Genomic DNA, 18,629 nt, shown 5'->3' with positions numbered 1-18,629 from the left:
GGCAGCTGTCCTGCTCGCCAGGTGGACGAGACCCTGCCCCCCGTTCTCCTTTGGCAGATATAAAAGTCCTTGTGGAACCCAGTGCAGGCGATCCCAGAAGAAATCCACAAGCACAGCCTGGAGGTTTGCCAGAAGATTCGGAGGGGGGTCTACACATGCTAGTTTGTGCCAGAGTGAGGATGCAGCTAGGTTATTAATTACAAGTACCCGGCCACGATAAGACATTTGGGGGATTAACCATTTCCATTTTCTAAGGCGACCTTTAACTCTCTCGACTACACCATCCCAGTTCTTGTCAGTACAGGTGCTGTCCCCCAAATATACACCCAAGTATTTAAAACCACCCCTTCTCCACATCAGCCCATCAGGAAGTATAGGTTCACTACCATCCCACTGCCCAACTAAAACTGCTTCACTTTTAAGCCAGTTTATTTTTGCAGAGGATAAAACCTTAAAATCAGTTAAAATATTGGCTAAAACGTCTATATCGTTTTGGGTACTTGTTAAAACTGCCAGATCATCAGCATAAGCAGAGAGACATACAGGAGTATTACATCCAGGTATAGTTAAGCCAGAAATGCATGCTCTTAGCTTGACTAACAGGGGTTCAATGGCCAGAGAATACAACATACCAGAGAGAGCACATCCTTGTCTGATACCCCTGTGTACTTTAAAAGGAGCACATAAACCACCGTTAACTTTTAGTACACTCTCAATTTCACTGTACAGAACCCTGATCATGGCTATGAACCCAGGATTGAACCCAAAGTTCTCCAGAACTTTCCACAGATAGCCGTGTTCAACCCGGTCAAAAGCCTTTTCCTGGTCCAAAAATAAAAGACCAGTCTTTAAGCCCAAATGTCTAGAGACGTCCAAAACATCCCAAATTAAATGTACATTGTCAAAGATAGACCTACCAGGCACACAGTACGTCTGGTCAATGTGGATTACCTGCTCCATCACCTTCCCCAGTCTGGAGGCCAATGCTTTCGAGAGCAGCTTGCAGTCCGTGCACAGCAGAGATACAGGTCGCCAGTTCTTCAGGTTGGTCAGGTCTCCTTTCTTGGGCAGCAAGGTTAGGACAGCTCTCCTGCAGCTTAAAGGAAGACTCCCATCACAAATGCTGCTCTGGAGAACCTCCAGCACATCTTGCCCCAACACTGACCAGAAAACTTTGTAGAATTCGACAGGTAGGCCATCAATGCCAGGTGCCCTGCCATTCTCCATACCCTGGAGAGCCCTGTGTATCTCCTCAAGAGATAGAGCCACATCAAGCACCTCAGCCGACTGTTGCTCAAGCTTGGTCAAGTTCTGCAGGAACATGTCCTCCACCTCCTGTATCTCTGACCACTCACTCTCGTACAGCTTTGAGAAAAAGCTGATTGTCTGCTGGCGAATTTCAGCAGGTTCCGAAAGGAGATCCCCTGATTCTGTTCGCACAGCATGCATAAACCTTTTCTGTCCATTTTTACGCTCAAGACCAAAGAAGAACTTAGAAGGAGCGTCCATTTCAGTTATGCACTGAAAACGTGAGCGGACCAGCGCCCCCTGTACTGTAATACCCAGTAGGTCAGCCAAAGAAGCTTTTTTACGTTTAAGAGCGCTAATATGCTCTTGATTTCCTGTGGTCTCTTGTAATCCCTGGAGTTCCACTATTTCAATCTCCAGCGCTTTAAGAGATCTGGTTATGTCCCTTGTGACATTGAGAGTGTACTGTTGACAGAATATTTTAATCTGTATTTTGGCTATGTCCCACCACTGCTGAACAGAGGTAAAAGATGTTTTTTCTGATCTAAAAACATCCCAAAAAAAAGTAAAAGACTCTTTAAAATTAGAATCCTCTAAAAGTGCAGTATTAAAATGCCAGTACGCACTTTGTGGCTTAACATTGCGCCCACTGACGGTACAGATGACCAATGAATGGTCAGAAAAATCGACAGGTGAAATAAAACACTGCGTAAAAGCAGACAACTGATGACTAAAACCATAAAAACGATCTAGCCTAGCCAACGAAAGTGCATTATCCCGACAATGGGCCCATGTATACTGCTTTTGTCTAAAATGGAGATTTCTCCAGATATCAGTTAGATCATGGGCCTCTATCATCTCACATAAGCGCTTACGGGAAGCAGCATGTGGTTCCGTGTGGTTCCTGTCCATGCTGTCCGCTGTGCAATTAAAATCCCCACCCAATATTAAAAAATCAGTGGGATCACAGTTTGCCAATACAGTACTCAGTGTGTCTAAAAAACACATTCTGTCAGCTGCTGCAGTTGGAGCATAAACACAAATAAAAACAAAAACACAGTTTTCAAAACAGGCTCTCACTTTTAAAAGCCTCCCATTTAAAATTTCCTCAACATTGTAAGAAACAGGGGTAAAATTGGGTGAAAAAATAACAGCTACTCCACCAGAAAGGGAAGTATTGTGCCCAAGAATAGTTATTCCCCTCCACTCTTTAGCCCACTCAGCAGCATTACTATCATTACTATGTGTTTCTTGCAGAAAAACAACATCAACCCTTTTCTGTTTAATTAGCTCATACAGTTTAGCCCTCTTCTCACAGTCCCTTCCACCATTAATATTTAAAGTAGCGATTTTAAAACCACTCATTAAAAGGTAAAAAGGGTAAAAAACACTGAATAAAAAGGCCAAACCAAACAGGGAAAGGTTAAAACATTTAAAAGTCATCATCATTAAGAGCTTTAAGATTGGTCAGTATTTTCTTTAAACGAAAAACCTCCAGCCGAGTAAAAGCCCCCTCCCTCTTTAAAAGTTTCACATCATGTACAAACTGTACAGTGTCTGGGAAATGGTCTTCCACCCTAACACCCCACTGCCCTTTAGTGACCCGTAGGAACTTCTTAACTTGTTGTGCAGTGTACACTACTGATGTTCTCTCATCTTGAGAGCACACTGACCAGCCCGAGTCAGACATATAGCCTTCCAACTCCTGACTAACTTCTGACTCCACCTCCTCCACCACCTTCACCTCTTTTTTAGCCTGTTTTGCCCCTTTTTCATTTGCCTTACATTTTCTTTTATTAGTCGGAACTTTAAAAACAGCTCCTTCCTCCATTAAAACCTCAGCCTCAGCCTCCTGGACTGCTGCTGGTGCTGGAGACAGTCCAGAACATCTGGCCTGTACCTCAGACTCCAGCTGCCGAGCCTCACCTGGTTCCCCCATAACCTGCTCCTCCATAACCTGCTCCTCCATAACCTGCTCCTCCACAGCCTGCTCCTCCACAGCCTGCTCCTCCACAGTCTGCTCCACCACAACCCGCTCCTCCAAAACCTTTTCCTCCACAGTCTGCTCCGACACACCCTGCTCCAGTACAGTAGGCTCAGCTGAGGAGTGCTCACCCTCAGCCGCCCCGCCCTTACCAGCCACCCCAGTATCAGAACCAGCCTGGACCAGCTCACGCTGCCCAGGTATCTCCTCAGCAGCCGGCACCTCCACGGCAGGCCCAGCAACAGCCGCAGGGGGAACGACCACCGCAGGCCCAACCGCGTCTGGCCCCGGCGCCTCAGCGCCCCCAGCCCTGCCAGAATTAACCTTCTCAGGGCAGGCTCGGACGAGATGTCCAGTCTGCCCACACCTGAAACACCTCATCTCAGTGTCGGATGAAGCATAAATGGTGTAATCAAACCCATCCACTTTCAGTTTTAACACCAGGTCTAGCTCATCAGCTCCATCTTTCAGCACCATAAAAACCTGCCTTCTAAAAGACACTAGATGTTTAATTAAAGTGGATTTGCAGCCAAGGTTTAGCTTTTTAATTTCAGAGCAAACTCTCCCAAAGCGGGAGAGCTCCTGCCTGATCAGCTCATCTTTAATAAATGGGGGGACGTTGGACAGGATAATCTTTTTAGATGGGGAACTCAGGGGCAACACAGGTGTTAATAAATTGTTCACAGTTACTCCGCTCTGAACCAGAACCAGTGCATGATCAACAGACTTTAAAAACAAAACAATCGCGTTGTTCATCCGCGAGGCAGAGACGATGTTCCCGTAGCCCACAACCGAGCCCACGGAAAGACACACGTCTTCTATACTCGCGCGGGACACGATCCGCACCCCATGCCGGCGCGTTAAACTCTCGCACAGCCGAGAGTCACCCGGAGCCGCCATGCTCACACTAAACACACACACACACACACACACACACACACACACACACACACACACACACACACAGCGGACTCCCCGCGGGGCAGCGCCCCGCGCGCGCACACACACTCACTCTCTCACACTAGCACTCAAACACACTCACACACTAAATAAACGCTTCAAAAACAAAACTGAAACCAACAAACTCACAGAAAAGTTTGGCTAAACGCCAGCTCCTCCTCGTACCACGCTCCCAGCTCGCCGCTCACTCGCGCATGCGCACGGAGAGAGAGAGAGAGAGAGAGAGAGAGACTTTTGACTTTTAACACCACTTTAATTTAAACATTGTCCACAAAAAATCAGCAAATAGAACTATAGTTGATTAAAAAAAAAAAAAAAAATCAATCAGTGTGCAAAAATCTCAGCTCACACGTTCAGTACAAACCCTCCAAACTCTTCTGGTTCACAAAGCAACCCCCCAGCTCCCCACACAGCAAAGAAAAAGTCCACATTGTCAATGAGGCTGTAATAGGCAAACTCAACACGGAGTCTCTTCATTATAAACCCCCTAACCATCAGAACCGGGTCGGTACCCCCACGACCTTTAATCCTGTTCTTCCTTGTGCACCAGATAGCTAACTTAGCCACACCATACAGAAAGTTCAACAGCACCACTCTGTCCTTTTTCACCACTGAATACTTAGGGCCATAGATAAATAAACTCTCAGTAAAAAAGCCTAAAAACTCCAACCCCCAGTCTTTAATTAAAATCCAAATAGGACCCAACCGGCGACACTGAAGAAAAACGTGAAAAACCGTCTCTGACATCCCACAAAACGGACAGCCATCACCTAGTGAGGGATCAATCCGTGCCACGTGCCTGTTTGTGGCTATAATACCATGCACAATCCTCCACTGAAGGTCACCCACCCTCTTCTCAGTGGGTCTCTTGTACAAGGACCGCCAGCTACCTTTAGGGGAAGAGTCGGTCTGAACAACCTCTGTCCACTTAGTCTCTCGCAGGTCTCTTAGGCTCGAAAAGTTCAGGGCTTTAATACAGCCATTATACAGTGCACCCTTCTGGAGAGTGCTGAAAAGTCCGAGACTCAGTTTTCCCAGTGACAACAGCATCCCCTGACCCTCCTGCCAGTCATCCCAGCCCAGGTGCATCACCAGCTCAGGAAAGTCACTCTGGTCAATCTGACACTGTTCATCAAGGTTGACGTCCAAAAAGTCACACAGGGAGGCAGACAGGTCAGACTTCAGTCTGTTTAAGACCTGTTTAAACAGGCGCACTGACCTATGACCGGCCAAACCTGCCAACTGTTCCTCTGTCACCCAGTCCACACCCCTCCTTAAATGGCAAACCTTAAAAACACCTTTTTCCAGCAAACCAATCCTCAGAGCCCCCGAAACCTGGTTGAGAGATGGAAAAAGGGGGTTAAAAAACAGCGGCTCCTCAAAAATCCACATGGACGGAGCAGCACCACTCTCCCGGGAAAAGGAAAAGAGCTGCCACGCCTCCACAGCCGCTAGATAAAAAGAAGTCAGACCACGTAAATCCACTGCCCCCAGTCGAAGAGAGAACAGGTGTCTGTCCAAACCCATTCTACCAGCAGTCCTAAGGAGAGCACAAGCGACATCCATCCAGCTGTGATGATCAAGGTACAGCAGCCTTTGTACTGCCTGCAGCCGCAAAGCAGCAACCCTGGAACGAATGTCAATTAGACCCTGTCCACCCTCCTGTACAGGAAGGTACAGAACTGCAGGTCTCAGCCAGTGTTGTCCACTCCAGAAAAAGTTCACCAGTGCCTTTTGAACTGCATCGATCAGCAGCCTTGGTGGATTTAGCACTGTAAACTTATGCCATAAAGCAGATGCAATGAGGTTGTTGGCGACCAGAACACGACCCCTATACGATAGCTGGGGTAGCAACCAAGACCATTTAGACAACCTGGCACGGACATTCTCCTCTACACCTTCCCAGTTCCTAGCCATAGCCTCGTCGGTTCCCAACCACACCCCTAAAAACTTCAGTCCAGTCCTACTCCACTGAATACCCACTGGAAGTGGTGGTAAAGGCTGCTCCCTACTATTAGGACCACACCACAATGCTTCTGTTTTATCCCAGTTTAGCTTGGCTGAGGTGGCTGAACCATAAACCTGCAGGGCAGTTTTTAGGGACACAACATCCTGCTCATGCCTAATTACTGCAGTAATATCATCAGCATAGGCAGAAACCTTAATAAAACAAGACTCAATCTGTAAACCAGACAGTCTCTTTCTGAGCAGACAGAGTAGTGGTTCCACTGCAATGGCATATAGTTGCCCAGACAGGGGGCAACCTTGCCTAATCCCCCTGCCAACTGGAACAGGAACACTCAATCCCCCCCTCACCTTGATCAAACATGCAGCACCCGAATACAACAGTTTGATCCAAGAAATAAAACCATCCCCAAAACCAAAAACTTTCAATGTAGAAAAAAGATAGTTATGATCTACATGATCAAAAGCTTTTTCTTGGTCAAGAGACAAAAGACCAAAATCCAATTCAGACACTTTTGCATAGTCAATCATATCTCTTAATAAAAATAAATTGTCATAAATCGATCTTTTGGGGACACAGTAAGACTGATCTTTGTGTATAATAAAATCTAACACTCCTTTTAACCTGTTAGCTATACAGCGTGATAAAATCTTATAATCAGAACATAAAAGTGACACAGGCCTCCAGTTTTTCAGAAGGCAGAGATCTCCCTTCTTTGGTAAAAGAGATAAAACAGCACGCTGACAGCTTTTTGGAAGAACACTGGCTTCAAAACTAGCCAGCAAAACTTCAAACAAGTCTTTCCCAATGATTCCCCAGAAGTCCTTATAAAAGTCAATTGGCAAACCATCAACACCAGGTGCTCGCCCAGAAGTGAGCTGGTGAACAGCCTTGGTGACCTCATCGAAAGATAATGCAGCATCCAGATCCTGCTGCTGCTGTTCATCCAGTTGAGGTAGATCCTCATGAAGAGAGTCCAAACACTGTTGATCCAGAGGACTGGCCGTGAATAAATTAGAATAAAAACCCACAGCCAGCCTCTTCACCTCAGTCAGATCTGTTGTAACTGTCCCATCCTCCCTACGAACTGAGACCAAAGTCTTATGTTGAGGAGTAGATTTTTCCAGATTAAAAAAGAATGAAGTAGGAGCATCCATTTCCTGCACAGACAGGAACCTGGACCTAACTAAAGCTCCTTTCGCCTTCTCATTCAAAATATCACTTAGTTCCTGCAGCTTCACAGTAAGATCAGCTCGCAAATCACCCACATTCTGCTGGATCATTGCGCTGTGTATCCTGGTAATGTCCCGCTCCAGTACACCAACTGCACTTCTAAGTCTTGAGGTAGAAAAAGCAGTAAAATCTTGACAAAAAACTCTAATCTGGGCCTTTCCCACTTCCCACCATTGCATAAGGCTCTCAAATTGAGACTTTTTCCCAACCCACTCTGCCCAAAAAAATTTAAAATTTTCACAAAAAATCTTATCTTTCAAAAGCGCCTTATTAAAATACCACATACAACTCCTGGGGGATTGAAAAATAAAATAAAACTCCAAAGTACATAAGTGGTGATCAGAAAAAGAAGTGGGCTGAATACTAGACTGGCCCACCATGTTCCTCACACCATTAGAAACATAAAATCTGTCTAAGCGTGCAGCAGACACTCTCCGTTCTGACATTTTTACCCAGGAGTACTGCTTAGTTGTGGGATGTTTTTCCCGCCAAATATCAATCAGATTAAAATTAGAGACAATGTTGGCCAGAGTACTAGCGGATTGAGGATGAGGCTCCTCCCCATTTCTGTCCTTCATAAAATCCAGAGTACAGTTCCAGTCCCCACCCAACACAATAGTGTCACCTGAGGAGAGTGACAGTAACAACTGACTCAGTCTAGCAAACAGCTCACTTCTATCTGGTCCCCGGTTTGGTGCATATACATTAATAAAAACAAAAACATGGTCATACACCTTAGCTTTAAGCAGAAACAAACGCCCAGCCACAACTTCATTAACAGACAGAACAGACATTACAGACGACTGCGCTAGGAGGAAACCCACACCAGCACTGACATTCGAGCCATGGCTGAGATAAAAATCCCCTTTTGACCATAACCCCCAATCAGATATTGTGGTCTCATCACTGTGCGTCTCTTGTAAAAAACAAATATTCAATTTTTTAAGAGTAAATAACTCTGAGAATATGGCCTGTTTACTTCTATCTCTAAACCCGTTAACATTTAATGATCCCACTCTAAAGACCCCCATATAAAGAAGAGAGATAGATAAGAAACAGTGAAGCAAGAGACAAAGAACGAAAAACGGAGAAACCCTCTCCCCATGTGCTCTTTGACTATACATTATCTCGGTCGGAAACCAGACTTTACACGTTTAGCCATTCGAATATTGGTCAAATGCTTTTTTAAACGGTATCGGTTCGTCTTGGGCAGAACATCAAAACCGACAGACTTCTGTGCCTTTAAAACTGAACCTACAAACTTGTCCAAATCTGAGAAATAATCCTCAACCGCAACAGGCCTACCTTTAGTTTCATCCAGGAAAGAGTTAATCTCCTCAACAGAGTACAAATCCTCCCCAGTGCACTGACTTCCTCCCGCACCAGACACCTCAGACATCCTGTCATCCTCCATCCCCTCCTCCGCCAGAGACACCACTGAACCAGCCTCAGACTCATTTACCTGATCACTCAAACCAACCACCACAACCTCTTCACCCACCTGAGAACCACCACTACACACCTTAGAACCACCATTCCTACCCACGTGATCCTTTGGAATACTGTCTAGCTGTACACCATCCGTGCTACTTACCCAAATACTAGTATTACTACTAACTTGAGCATCAGCCCCACTACACACCTGAGCACCAGCCTCACCGCGCACCTGAGCACCAGCCTCACCGCGCACCTGAGCACCAGCCTCACCGCGCACCTGAGCACCAGCCTCACCGCGCACCTGAGCACCAGCCTCACCGCGCACCTGAGCACCAGCCTCACCGCGCACCTGAGCACTAGCCTCACCGCGCACCTGAGCACCAGCCACACTACACACCTTGACACCAGCCACACTACCCACTTCGCCATCACTATTCCTCCTGTGATCAGCCACCCCACTTTGTGTAGCACTAAACACTACACTGCCCTTATCCCTACCTACACCTTCACCATGTTCAGCCTGCTCCTGATCACCCTCACTAACCACAGCCACTCCCACCAAACGCTCACTCACCTCTCTCCTGCGTTTAACCCCGGCAGCTGTAGCAGCAGAAGACCCCTCACCCGAATCTTCCATAGCGCCAGACACAGCAACCCCCTCCGGAGCGCCGCTCAGCGCGGCCTCACCCACGGCCTGGGTCTGCTGCGCCTTCTTCTGCTCATTTAATGGACACATGGCCCGTTTGTGTTGAACACTACCACACTGAAAACACTTCAGATTGTCCGTACTGGCGTACACCATATAGGAACTCTCACCGTGAGGCACACGAAAAGAGACCTCGAGCGTCTTATCCGCGCTGTTTAAAAACATCAGCACTTGTCTCCTGAAAGACAGGACGTGCTTCAGCGCCTCGTTCCTACAGCCGAGCGGAATCAGCCGAATCTCAGTCACCAACTTCCCGAAGCGACCGAGCTCCTTCGAGATCGATTCATTAGAAATGAAGGGAGGGACATTGGAGATGGTGACTCTGGTCGCCGGTGTAGAAAGTGGAGACACCGGGACAAAAGTCTCCAAAACCCAAATCCCCCCCTCCACCAGCTCATTAACTAACCGCGCATCTTTTATAAACACCACTACAGCTTTATTCATCCTAGACGCGGAGTAGATCTGTTCATGGCCAACTTTACCCCCCACCGCGAGCAGCACGTCCTCCAGTGCAGCCTCGGCCGGCGGGACACACCTGAACCCGTTTGAGCGGGAGAGCAACGGCGCCTCCGCCACAAGGCGAGAGGCCATGGCGGGCCCCCCCGCACCGCTCTCGCGGTAAGCGGTGTACCGTGATCAGTGAACTCAGAACAATAGAAAACCCAGAAAGAGGGGAAAAAACGAAAACCACACTCTCACCTCCACACACACCACCGCTCCCTCACACACCCGCACACGCTCCGCCCACTCCCAGCATGCAGAGAGAGAGAGAGAGAGAGAGACAGAGAGAGAGAGAGAGAGACAGAGAGAGACAGAGAGAGAGAGACAGAGAGAGAGACAGAGAGAGAGAGAGACAGAGAGAGAGAGACAGAGAGAGAGAGAGAGACAGAGAGAGACAGAGAGAGAGAGACAGAGAGAGAGAGAGAGAGACAGAGAGAGACAGAGAGAGAGAGAGAGACAGAGAGAGACAGAGAGAGACAGAGAGAGAGAGAGAGAATGGAGGTGAAAGGGTACACTGGTTTTAAATGTCAAAGACTAGTGTCAAATTTCCACACACACACACACAACACACACACACACACTCACACACATATATGCACACTGAGCAGTGGGAGACTGTGCTGTATGCTGCACTGTGGGGGTATAAAATCAATTTATCACAGTGAATTACCACAATTACCTCAGATCATCACCTCAGATCATCACCTCAGATTATTACCTCAGATTATTACCTCAGATCATTACCTCAGATCATCACCTCAGATCATCACCTCAGATCATCACCTCAGATCATCACCTCAGATCATCACCTCAGATCAATATCTCAGATCATCACCTCAGATCATCACCTCAGATTATTACCTCAGATTATTACCTCAGATCATCACCTCACATCATCACCTCAGATCATCACCTCAAATTATTACCTCAGATCAATATCTCAGATCATTACCTCAGATCATCACCTCAAATTATTACCTCAGATCAATATCTCAGATCATTACCTCAGATCAACTGGGAAAGTCAGGAGAGCCTCCCAATCCCAGAGCTCAGAATCCAATATGTCCGCCGTGCAGATCAGCAGTAGTAAAGCAGTATATTATACAGTTTATTATCACTTTATCTTCACTTTATCACACTATTAGAGTCCAACACTATTACAGTCCTACAAACAGTACTGTACTCCCTCTATCTGTACACATAATTACACCATGTTTAAATACACAACGTACTGTATAAGACTTTATTAACTGGTATCGCTAAAAATGCTAACCTGGGACAATGCTAACAGTGCTATCCTGGAACAAGGCTAACAGTGCTAACCTGGGACAATGCTAAAAATGCTAACCTGGGACAGTGCTAGCAATGCAAAGCTTGGACAATGCTAACCTGGGACAGTGCTAAAAATGCTAACCTCGACCAATGCTAACAGTGTTAACCTGGGCCAATGCTAACATAAATAGTGGGACATATTTTGGTGTAAAACACCAGTAATTGATTGTCAGAGCAGTTGTGGTGAGTTGTCATTCCAGGATGTTCAACTTCCGAGATAAATCTAACACAGCTTTAGCTTTGTAATGTAAAGTCCTGATTATCACTTGAAATTTGAATTTGAAATTGTCCGTTATGTCTGATATTAGAGTTTCCCATCTTAACTCTATAATTCCCAGATGACCTGGTTTATTAATCAGACAGGAAACTTGATTGGTTTAGTTTCAGTTTTTACAGAAACGAGAATTCTGGTATAAGGATATATTGAGATCAGCAGCAGCACTGTTTATGTTGGTCTGAGGACGTTATCTGTAGCTGGACTGAGACAACATTCTTCTGAATACTGAAGATCTGAGGTTTTTTCTCAGGCTGACTGAGGAACAGCGTTCTTATCTCCAGATAAAGTCCAGCTCAGACCGGACCGGCGCCGGCCGGCCAGCGCGGGGTTAAAGTCCACCCTCAGATTTCACTCTCAGACCGACTACAGGAACAGAACCTCCAGAACCTGCAGAACCTGCAGAACCTTCACACTCTCACTAAACACCAGCAGAACCCAGTCAGAACCCAGAACCTGGGCGGAGGTGTAGGGATGTAATGAGGGTGAACTGGTGATAACCACTGAGGAGTGGCTCAGAGAGAGATTACATCATCACCATAAACATCCTGCTGTTATATAACATCTACACACACTACACACACAATATACACACACTGTACACACACACGTTCTGCATAATTCACAATTCATAAATAATATATCTTTTCACACTATAGAAATAAAGGTGTGATATGAAGTAGAGTATTCAGTGTAAAGGTTATATATCAGTACTTATTTACTGTTCTCTAAAAACATCTTAACTCAGACATTAATATCTAAGTATCTACAACACAAGGGAACATGAACACATTGTGCAAATTTAGCCCTTTTTTTTCTTGGTGTCATGTGACTCATTAGCGTTATGTCTGATTTTCTGATTCTGTGAGAAACAGAATTGTTGTTTTATAAAAAGATGGAGGCTAGCTTAAAAGAAAAGTGCTAACATCCTGAAACTGAGATACAGCACGATAGCCTAGACCATACAGCAGTTTTCCAGGAAGGGTTCCACTTCCTCCCCAGAGTTCACAAGTAGGAGGTCAGCCTGCAGTGTTCAGATCATACACTGCATCATCTCAGTCTGCATGGCTCTGTCCTAAAATAAAGCCTCTTCTGAAGCTGATGCATAAGAAAGCCTGCAACAGTTTACTGAAGACAAAGCATTCCAGCAGCATGGGTTCCTGAAACCGTGTCCTGTGGTCCAAAAAGACAAAGATAAACTTGTTTGGCTCAGATAATGTCCAGCAGGGGTGCCCTCGTAATAAGTACCAACAAAACTGTTCCTTGTCTACAGTCAAGCATGATGGTGGTAGTATCATGGACTAGTGCTGCCGGCACTGGGGGGCATAATTACAACCTGTTATAAACACACACTGCATAATTATGATCTGCTCTAATCACACACTGCATAATTACAACATGTTCTAATCACACAATGCATAATTACAACCTCTAATAATCACACACTGCATAATTACAACATGTTATAATCACACACTGCATAACTACAACCTGCTCTAATCACACTGCACAAATACAACATGTTCTAATCACACAATGCATAATTATAACCTGCTACAATCACACACTGCACAAAATGCAACCTGCTCTGATATCACACTGCAAAATTACAACCTGCTCTAATCACACAATGCATAATTTCAATCTGTTCTAATCATACACTGCATAATTACAACCTGCTCTAATTACACACTCCATAATTACAACCTGCTCTAATCACACACTGCATAATTACAACATGCTCTAATTACACACTGCATAATTACAACCTACTCTAATCACAGACTGCATGATTACAACCTGCTCTAATCACACACTGCATAATTACATCATGCTCTAATCACACACTGCATGATTACAACCTGCTCTAATTACACACTCTATAATTACAACATGCTCTAATCACACACTGCATAATTACAACATGCTCTAATTACACACTCTATAATTACAACATGCTCTAATCACACACTGCATAATTACAACCTGTTCTAATCATACACTGCATAATTACAACCTGCTCTAATCACACACTGCACAAAATACAACCTGCTTTAATCACACACTGCACAAAATACAACCTGCTCTAATCACACACTGCATAATTACAACATGCTCTAATTACACACTGCATAATTACAACCTGCTTTAATCACACACTGCACAAAATACAACCTGCTCTAATCACACACTGCATAATTACAACTTGCTCTAATCACACACTGCAAAATTACAACCTGCTCTAATCACACTGCAAAATTACAACCTGCTCTAATCACACACTGCAAAATTACAACATGCTCTAATCACACACTGCATAATTACAATCTGCTCTAATTACACACTGCATAATTACAACCTGCTCTAATCACACACTGCAAAATTACAACCTGCTCTAATCACACACTGCAAAATTACAACCTGCTCTAATCACACACTGCAAAATTACAACCTGCTCTAATCACACACAGCATAATTACAACATGCTCTAATCACTAACTGTATGATTACAACCTGCTCTAATTACACACTCTATAATTACAACATGCTCTAATTACACACTCTATAATTACAACATGCTCTAATCACACACTGCATAATTACAACATGCTCTAATCACACTGCATAATTACAACCTGCTCTAATCACAGACTGCACAAAATACAACCTGCTCTAATCACACACTGCATAATTACAACTTGCTCTAATCACACACTGCAAAATTACAACCTGCTCTAATCACACACAGCATAATTACGACCTGCTCTAATCACACACTGCATAGTTACAACCATTTCTAATCACACTGCAAAATTACAACCTGCTTTAATCACACACTGCACAAAATACAACCTGCTCTAATCACACACTGCATAATTACAACTTGCTCTAATCACACACTGCAAAATTACAACCTGCTCTAATCACACTGCAAAATTACAACCTGCTCTAATCACACACTGCAAAATTACAACATGCTCTAATCACACACTGCATAATTACAATCTGCTCTAATTACACACTGCATAATTACAACCTGCTCTAATCACACACTGCAAAATTACAACCTGCTCTAATCACACACTGCAAAAATACAACCTGCTCTAATCACACACTGCAAAATTACGACCTGCTCTAATCACACACAGCATAATTACGACCTGCTCTAATCACACACTGCATAATTACAACATGCTCTAATCACTCACTGCATAATTACAACCTGCTCTAATCACACACTCCATAATTACAACCTGCTCTAATCACACACTGCATAATTACAACCTGCTCTAATCACACACTGCATAATTACAACCTGCTCTAATCACACACTGCATAATTACAACCTGCTCTAATCACACACTGCATAATTACAACCTGTTCTAATCACACACTGCATAATTACAACCTGCTCTAATCACACACTCCATAATTACAACCTGCTCTAATCACACACTCCATAATTACAACCTGCTCTAATCACACACTGCATAATTACAACCTGCTCTAATCACACACTGCATAATTACAACCTGCTCTAATCACACACTGCATAATTACAACCTGCTCTAATCACACACTCCATAATTACAACCTGTTCTAATCACACACTGCATAATTACAACCTGTTCTAATCACACACTGCATAATTACAACCTGCTCTAATCACACACTGCATAATTACAACCTGCTCTAATCACACACTGCATAATTACAACCTGTTCTAATCACACACTGCATAATTACAACCTGCTCTAATCACACACTCCATAATTACAACCTGCTCTAATCACACACTCCATAATTACAACCTGCTCTAATCACACACTGCATAATTACAACCTGCTCTAATCACACACTGCATAATTACAACCTGCTCTAATCACACACTCCATAATTACAACCTGCTCTAATCACACACTGCATAATTACAACCTGCTCTAATCACACACTGCATAATTACAACCTGCTCTAATCACACACTGCATAATTACAACCTGTTCTAATCACACACTGCATAATTACAACCTGTTCTAATCACACACTGCATAATTACAACCTGCTCTAATCACACACTGCATAATTACAACCTGCTCTAATCACACACTGCATAATTACAACCTGCTCTAATCACACACTGCATAATTACAACCTGTTCTAATCACACACTGCATAATTACAACCTGCTCTAATCACACACTGCATAATTACAACCTGCTCTAATCACACACTGCATAATTACAACCTGCTCTAATCACACACTGCATAATTACAGCCTACTTATCAGTTTAGTCAGGTTTAGCTTCTGTTACCTGCTAGCTAACTCAAACTAAAAGAGTGGCGCTGTTGGCCCGTGGGGGTGTTTAAGGTTCTATTAATAATCAATAATGTTTATAATAATCAATCATATCTGGATTTCGCAGCTGTTTTAAAGATTGTTTTTCCTTTCAGTCGAAACTCATTCTTACATCACATTCAGAAAACAAGCAGAACGTCTTTCCCACGGCAGCAGAACGTCAAGCCGAGACATCACACTGAGCGCCCTCAGACCAAACCGGTCTGACCCAACCTGACTCATAATTACAGAGAACATCTACAGAACATTCCAGAGCCATGACATACCTGCACATCCGAACCGTCAGAAAAATCACATCCCTTTTAAACTTTTCATCACATCCCTTCAGCTTTTGAAATCTTTATCACATCCCTACAGCTTCATCACATTCCAACAGCTTTTAAATTAATCATCACATCCCTACAGCTTCATCACATTCCAACAGTTTTTAAATTAATCATCACATCCCTACAGCTTCATCACATTCCAACAGTTTTTAAATTAATCATCACATCCCTACAGCTTCATCACATTCCAACAGTTTTTAAATTAATCATCACATCCCTACAGCTTCATCACATTCCAACAGTTTTTAAATTAATCATCACATCCCTACAGCTTCATCACATTCCAACAGTTTTTAAATTAATCATCACATCCCTACAGCTTTTAAAATAATCACATCCATACAGATTTTAAACTCTTCATCACATCCCTGCAGATTTTAAACCCCTACTCACATCCCTACAGCTTTTAATCTCTCAATCACATCCCTACAGCTTTTAAACTGTTCGTAACATCCCTACAGCTTTTACAGCCTTCATTACATCCCAACAGCTTTTAAACTCTTCAGCACATCCCTACAGCTTTTAAACTCATTACATCTACACAGCTTTTAAACCCATCACATCCATACTGCTGTTAAACTCATCACATTTGCACAGTTTTTTAAATCCGTAACATCCCTACAGCTTTTAAATTCTTAATCACATCACTACAGATTTTAAACCTTTAATCACATCCCTACAGATTTTAAACCTTTAATCACATCACTACAGATTTTAAACTCACCACATCCCCACAGCTTTTAAACTCTTCATCATATCCATACAACCATCTCCATCACATTCTATAGGTTTATACACTTTTCATCACATTGTCACTGTGTATAAACTAATTGATTTAGGGATGTAATGATAAGGTTTCATAAACTGTTGGGATTTTATATTTTATTAGCTGTAGGGATGCTTATAAAATCTTCATCACATCTGTTTAAAAACAACAGTTTAAAAACCCGTCATCACATTGCAACAATTAAAAAACCCTTCATAATTACATTGCAACAGTTTATAAATGTATTATAACAACATTACAGTTTCTAAACTCATCACATCCCAACATTTTATATATAATAATCACATCCTAACATTGAGGTAATAAAATACAGTAGTAAGGTATACAGTATTAAGGTAAACAGTAGTGAGATTATAGCTAAATGAGGTAAACAATAGTGAGGTATACAACAATGAGGTATACACTAGTAAGATGTAGTGAGGTGTACAATAGCAAGTTGTACAGTAGTGAGGTAAACAGGTGTACAGTACTGAAGTCCTGTAGTAGTGAGGTAAATAGTAATGAGGTAAACAGTAGTAAGGTAAACAGTAGTGAGGCAAATAGTAGTGAGGTGTACAGTGCTGAAGTGTGGAGTAGTGAGGTAAACAGTAGTGAGGTAAACAGTAGTAAGGTATATAGTAGTTAGGTGTACAGTACTGAAGTGTAGAGTAGTGAGGTAAATAGTATGAGGTAAACAGGTGTACAGCAGTGAGGTGTAGAGTAGTGAGGTATATAGTAGTGAGGTAAACAGGTGTACAGCAGTGAGGTGTACAATAGTGAAGTGTAGAGTAGTGAGGTAAATAGTAGTGAGGTAAACAGGTGTACAGTAGTGAGGTGTATAGTAGTTAGGTGTACAGTACTGAAGTGTAGAGTAGTGAGGTATATAGTAGTGAGGTAAACAGGTGTACAGTACTGAAGTGTGGAGTAGTGAGGTAAACAGTAGTGAGGTAAACAGGTGTACAGCAGTGAGGTAAACAGTAGTGAAGTAAACAGTAGTGAGGTAAATAGTAGTGAGGTAAACAGGTGTACAGCAGTGAGGTAAACAGTAGTGAAGTAAACAGTAGTGAGGTAAACAGTAGTGAGGTAAACAGGTGTACAGCAGTGAGGTAAACAGTAGTGAGGTAAACAGTAGTGAGGTAAACAGTAGTGAGGTAAACAGGTGTACAGCAGTGAGGTGTAGAGTAAAGTGAGAGTGAAGCTCACCTGTTGACTGTAGATCCTCCAGCGGTAGTCCGCGCGCTCTCCGCGAGGCTCCTCAGTCCGGTGTGTATTATTGTGTGTGTGTATTAGTGTGTAACAGGTCTAAGCGCGCGCTGGTGCTCGTGTCGCCATTAGAGTGACTTTGAGCTCGCTGTCTGAGAAAGGGGCGGGGCAACGCGGAACTCTTTCACACAGAGACACGCCCACCGCACTACAAGCCTTGAACTGACCGCGACTGAGTACAAACTACTGACCAATCACAGCACAGGGGGAGGGACTCTTAGCCAATCACAGCTCAGGAGTGGCTGCTGCTAATAACCAATTACAGCGCAAGAGGCG

The 18,629-nt window shown here is 43.7% G+C and overlaps 1 protein-coding gene across 3 annotated transcripts in view; it reads right to left on the bottom strand.

Annotated features, from left to right (window-relative positions):
• phldb3 (pleckstrin homology-like domain, family B, member 3) overlaps positions 1-18,409 on the bottom strand; it is a 61,614-nt gene extending 43,205 nt beyond the window's left edge. The window contains exon 1 of one of the 3 annotated variants that reach the window (XM_049465156.1): positions 18,294-18,409. The gene's annotated coding sequence lies outside the window, so the exon portion shown is untranslated. The remainder of the gene's footprint in view (positions 1-18,293) is intronic. The other 2 variants (XM_049465150.1, XM_049465154.1) reach the window with 2 other exon arrangements.
• Between the last annotated feature and the right edge of the window lie 220 nt (positions 18,410-18,629).

The sequence above is a fragment of the Astyanax mexicanus genome, chromosome 1 (genome assembly GCF_023375975.1).
Source record: "Astyanax mexicanus isolate ESR-SI-001 chromosome 1, AstMex3_surface, whole genome shotgun sequence".
In the NCBI taxonomy this organism is placed as follows: Eukaryota; Metazoa; Chordata; class Actinopteri; order Characiformes; family Acestrorhamphidae; genus Astyanax; species Astyanax mexicanus.
Note: the sequence above shows the minus strand (reverse complement) of the source record. Positions and strands in the feature narration are given on the sequence as shown.